The sequence below is a fragment of the Suricata suricatta genome, chromosome X (genome assembly GCF_006229205.1).
Source record: "Suricata suricatta isolate VVHF042 chromosome X, meerkat_22Aug2017_6uvM2_HiC, whole genome shotgun sequence".
Lineage (NCBI taxonomy): Eukaryota > Metazoa > Chordata > Mammalia > Carnivora > Herpestidae > Suricata > Suricata suricatta.
This window is the reverse complement of record NC_043717.1, coordinates 5,678,055-5,684,010: the sequence shown is the minus strand read 5'-3', so window position 1 is coordinate 5,684,010 and position 5,956 is coordinate 5,678,055. Positions and strand designations below refer to the sequence as shown.

Below are 5,956 nucleotides of genomic sequence, written 5' to 3'. Positions count from 1 at the left end.
TGGCACAGAGGGGAGACTGTCACTGGGCACAGGGTGTCTTTTGGGGCTGATCAATGTTTTGAAACTCTACTGGCATAATATCTACATACTCTGCAAATTTACTAAAAAAATAACTGAAGTGTACATCAGTAACAGGTGGATTTTGTAAACGACGCCCGAATAAAGCTGTTATTCTAAAACACCCTCAGGTCCTTGAAGCAAAGATTACCAATGATCGTCTGTATAAACACTACACAAAATGTACTGTTACACCATTACTGTTTGATCCAAAAAAAAAAAAAAAAAAAAGAGCAATTTCCAATTTAAACGAACCGGAAACTTGATTTGCTCTGATAAAAAGGATTTTATATTTTAAAGAAGTGCATTTCCTCTAATGTCAAAAGCATAATTGCCCAATTTAACTTGCTAAGAGGCATATAGAAGGCCTTTCTAATTCAAATTACGCCTGAACAATAAATTTTATTGAATTAACTCACATTTATACATCGGTGACTTTGCCATGAAAATCGAAATCCACGAAATGCTTCTTGTTAGTCACAGCAGAGCCCGGAAAATGAAACCCACTAGATTTTCTGCTCATTAGGAGTCAGAAATACTAACACCTGCAGCCCTAGTTTAAGTGGATTTTAAATTCAGTAAGTGGATTACAAAATTCAATTTTCTGTTGTGACATGTGACAAAAGCTTCAAGAATGACAGAGAGATATATTTTTAAAACTGCCCAGGGGCTCATGAACCTCTCATAGAGCTTTCTCCAGACAAGCGTGAAGTTTTCAGCATCGCCACAAAGATGCCTAACTCACCCACTTTAATTTCTACTTTTTTGCTACGGTACTCTTCTACTTCAGGCCGAACCATCCCTGTAAAATCAGAATTCTGTAGGGCTACCGTTTCCTCGGGTTCTTCAAAACAACATGTTCAGGGGCCCCTGGGTGGCTCAGTCGGCTGAGTGTGTGACTCCTGATTTCAGCTCAGGTCACGATCTCATGGTTTGTGGGATCGAGCCCTGTGTCGGGCTCTGCACGGAGACCAGAGCCTGCTGGGGATTCTCTCTCCCTCTCTCTGTTCCTCCCACGCTCACGCAAGCCCTCTCTTTCTCTCGAATGAATGAACGAACGAACGAACAAGAACATGTTCAGATCTGGTCAATCCTGGAAGGGTCAACGAGAAGGACAAGAAACAGGTGGCCCACCTCACCGCCGGGCTGTGTTTCTCACTAAAAGAGCCACAGGCCACCAAGGAGGCACCAGAAGTCTTGGACACTGGTCTTCTGTCCACTGCCAAGCTGGACCCACCACCTAACCTCCCCGTCTTAGGACCCTGGAGACACACTCGCAGCTTCCAGGACGGGGACCTTCCGAGGGCCCCTGCTCTGCCTGCTCCAAAGATAGAGGGCGACCTTACGCCATGGAAGGGCCCCGAGTCGACAGAACGTGATCCGAGCGCGTGGTGATGGCGGGGGAAACAGCCGCAGTGTGACCACTCTCTGGAGAGGATCGCGGAGGGGCGGGCACGCTGGGCTCCGCCGGGCACAGCGCACGCTTCGGGCCGCCCTGACGTCGGCTGCTAACCCGGCCCGCTGCTACGCCGCCAGCTTGACCTCAGAAGGCACACACGCCTGGTGGCGTCTCACTCCTCCATGCCTCACGCGGACTGCTCCCCCCCCCCCGTCACAGATGAACCGTCCGGGGCTGGACGGTTGTCCCAAGACTGCAGAGCTCCCAACAGGAAGGCATCTCCGTTCTAGAACACTCCCTCTCCCACTGCCCCGAACGCCATCGCCATCCTCCCCAAAGCTCAGGTCAGTCCCCAGACACCTCCGGTCCCCTTTTCCCTAAAACCCCCAAACCAGCAAGCCGTGATATCAAAGCCAGGATACACGCGATCACGACATTTACAGCCCCAGACGGAAGCCCACCTGAGGACGCCTGGCCAAGCAGGGCCAAGCTGGGCACCACGTGGACCTGACCAGGCGGAGCCCCGCCTTGTCCTGGACCCCACAAACCGCACCTCCCCCTTCACCTAAGGGCCCGGCACCCACATGTCCAGCAGGTCCCTACTGGGTGCCCAGTGATACCCACACCTTCCCTGCAGTTCTGAACCGCGCACTGGAGGCGCTGGTGCTCGGCTGCCTGTCCGTTCGGGTGCGAGGGTCTCCCGTGCCTGTCCCACCCGACCCGAGGATCTCCCCGCCTCTCCCACCAGACCTGAGGGTCCCGAGGAGGACACCTCCCGGGCCTCTGAGTGCCTAGGACAATGTGCTCGTGAATCCACTGTTCTTTGTCCCGACCTCCCTGTGCAAAGCTAAACATGGAGAGAGACCCTCCACCCTCTGCACAAACCTTCTGGAACACAGTGTTTCCCAGAACGACCACGTGCCCATACAATTCTTCCCGCACGCTGAGAGGGAGCTGTGTGTTTGCACCGGCTCTGCTTTCATGCCCGGAAGTTGTAAAGGGAAACCTTCCAACGCAGTCTATTCATATGCGCAAAAGGAAATGCTGTTGAAATACACCACACTAAAAACCAGAACATTGTAAACGACATTTTGAAAATAGGAAACCAACTCTACTTGGGGACCCCTGAGCAGGACACAAATTGCCGTCGGCCTTCGTATCCCTGTCTCCAACCTCATCAACAGGATACAGGTGCCGATGTCCCGGAAGTGACAAGCCCCTGGGCACGTGGAGGTGAACGCCGGATGCCAGGCCGCATGTCCCTGGGCCTCCGTCATGTGTGCACAGCGAGCGGTGCTGAGCGTGCACCCACACGTGTGTGTATGTGTGTCTGTTTACAGACATACATAGTATTTTACACTTAACAACTCTCAAGGGGCACCTGGGTGGCTAAGTCGGTGAAGTGTCCGACTTTGACTCAGGTCACGATCTCACGGTTCGTGGGTTCGAGCCCCGCATCAGGCTCTGTGCCGGCAGCCCAGAGCCTGGAGCCTGCTTCAGATTCTGTGTCTCCCTCTCTCTCTGACCCTGCCCTGCTCACGCTCTCAAAAATAAATAAAACGTTAAAAAAATACTTTTTAAAAAAACTCAAAATGAGACTAAGACATTCAGCAGTGCCGAATGCTTACGCTTTGACAGTATTTAATTTGGGTCCAGGCCATTCTGTGTGGTTTGGGCTGTCCCATATCCCGCAGGGTGTGTGACATGCATGGTGCCCCCGCCCCCCGCCGACATAACAGGAACATTCCCCCCACTCTGGATCTGTAACAACCAAAACTATCTCCAGACAATGCCTCATGTTTCCTGGGCTCACGGCTGCCCTGGGCGGAGGCTCGCCGCTCTGAACCACCAAAACGTCCCCAGACGAGCATGGCCCGACATTACTTAGGGCACACGGTCCTTGGAACGAGAACAATCTGCCTTCACAGATGATGAGAATTACAGCCAGAATCATCTTCTCTGCGACGTCTCACAAATGCAATAAATTCCGCGTTACACTTTCCGACCTACATTCCATTAAAATGACCACATGATAAGCTCTCACGAAAACAATCTGCGGTTTCCCATGCCAAAAAAAAAAAAGGTCCGTATTTTACCAAGAGGATTTTGAAGAGTCTAACAAAACCCGAAATTGCTTCCTTTCATTAGCTTTCCGCCAAGCCCGCAATCAGGGAGAGTGCTCAGGAGGTGGCCTGCGTTAATCCAGATTCCATCTTCCCCGCATTTGACCGCCATCCTTCTAGGTTACAGAAATATTGCCTCTAAGTTACTGTTTATTTTCGTTCAGCCTGTGGACAAAGAATCAAATGGAGTGCTGAGAACCGTCTACATCAAAGCTCTCATTTTCACCATGACTCCAAAGAGGATTTTCACGCTCTCGTCCGTTTGACTGTCCCTCCAGCGATGGCCCAGGACCCGGGGAGGGAACCCTGGACCACGGTCTGAGGGAGCCCAGCGCCACAGCCCCTCTGACAGCGACGGAGATCCGACGGGACGGGGGCTCTCAGGGAGGGGACAGCGGAACTCTAGGTCCCCAGGGGGCCTGCTCGGTACAGGAGGGAGTGAACATTCCCCTTGGTTTTGCCCACGAAATGCAAGAAGTTGAGTGGCATTTAGATCTGCTATGTGCTTGGGACCCATGATCTCTGACATCTGCGTCCAAGTTTCCACCTGACGGAGCTGGGGTCAGCAGACTCTCTGGAAGAGGCTAGATTAAACTGATAAGGATACTACACTTGATCTTAGCCAAAAGGCCGAGAAGCGGTGGAAGAGGCTAGATTGAGGTTTCTTCCCCACCCAGTTCAAAATGAGAGAGCCAGAGGCGCCTGGCTGGCTCACTGGTTGAGCATCCAACCGACTTCAGCTCAGGTCATGATCCCACAGCCCGCATCAGGCTCTGTGCTGACAGATCAGAGAGCGTGGAGCCTGCTTTGGATTCTGTGTCTCCCTCCCTCTCTCTCTGCCCCTCCTCTGCTTGCACTGTCTCTCAAAAAATAAAATCAAATGTTAAAACAGTAAAAAGAAAGAAAAACGTGAGAACCACTCTCAAGAGTGAAGTATGCACAAAGCAGGCAGCGAGCCGGGCTTGGCCGGGTGGCGGGGCGAGGGGGGGGGTTCTCTTTGAGAGTCTGCCGATAATGAGCCCAGAAAGGTGGAGGTCACCACCTGGTGGCACAGCCCGCAGGCCCACCTCTGGGCCCAGAGAGAAGTCAGGATGCTGCCCAGGAGGACAAGGGAAGAAGGAAGAAAAATCTACACTTGCACATCTGGGAGGAAAAGGTCTTTCTGAGCCCAAAACACTCTCTGTGTGTCGTCTGTGCTAAGAAACCCAGGCCAGGGGACAGCCGGTTATCTCCAAGCATGACCAAGGGGTGCGATTATTTTCATATAAATCACAGTGCTTGTCCTGAAACTTTGTGTCTCACTTTTTTTTTTAATTTTTTAAAGTTTCTTTATTTTGAAACAGAGAGAGAACATGAACAGGGGAGGAGCAGAGAGGGGGAGAGACAGAATCCCAAGGAGACCACACTGTCAGCACAGAGCCCGACGCAAGGCTCAAAGCCATGAACCAAGAGATCATGACCTGAGCCAAAATCAACAGTTGGATGCTTAACCGCCTGAGCCACCCAGGCGCCCTACGCCTGCCTTCCTTCCTTTTCGTTCCTTACTTGCACGTTGCATGACTATAAATCAAGATCTGCGTTGTTTCCTTAGGATATACTTTGTACAAACGTGTATGTATCAAGTGATCACAAATGGTCTTAATTGGACCTCTTTCATCACAGCTTTGGAGAAGCCTTTGCAATTTTCCAGAAGAGCATCAAAAATCCTACACTCCAAGCTTAATAAATAGCGAAGTATTTCATACTAAAATAGCACAGACAGAATGCTTTGCTAACCATCAGTCACAAAGCCTATGTAAAGTGACACTTTCTTTGTAGAAATGTAAGCATCATGATTAGATCTTCAAAGGGGGGGTGGACTTTAAAATCAGCAAACAAGTGTAGAGAGGAGCCCAGAAAAGCAGCAGAACATGAAATGGATTAGGAGGGGAGTTGGAACATGAAATGGATTAGGAGGTGACTTGTGAGAACATCTATTCACAGAGTTTGGACTTGGGGACCATGGAAATGTTTTTAGATTCAAAAATAGCCTTACTCTCCAAAGGTTGGGCAAGGGGAATCATGAGGGGGGGTGAGGGGAAGAAAGGAAAGACAAAAATCACCACGCAATAAAGAAAAAGCCAATTTGGCAAAATGCTAACAACGGACAAATGTATCCACCAAGTGTCTACAGGCTGAAAACCTCTTTCAACGTAAAGTCGAGAATAAAAAGTGCATAAACCTTGGCTTGTTCCATTGCCAAAATACTACATGAAGTCCGTCTTAATACTGAAATGATAGTTCAAATTCATCTTGTTAAAAAAAAAAAAAGAAAGAAACAGAGGTGCCTGGGTCACTCAGTCGGATGAGCATCCAGCTTTGGCTCAGGTCATGATCT

General features: G+C 50.2%; 1 non-coding gene across 1 annotated transcript; it reads right to left on the bottom strand.

Annotated features, from left to right (window-relative positions):
• Nucleotides 1-4,030: 4,030 nt before the first annotated feature.
• Nucleotides 4,031-4,221, bottom strand: LOC115284411. The gene has a single exon (XR_003905182.1). It is a non-coding gene; the product is annotated as a U2 spliceosomal RNA (small nuclear RNA).
• Between the last annotated feature and the right edge of the window lie 1,735 nt (nucleotides 4,222-5,956).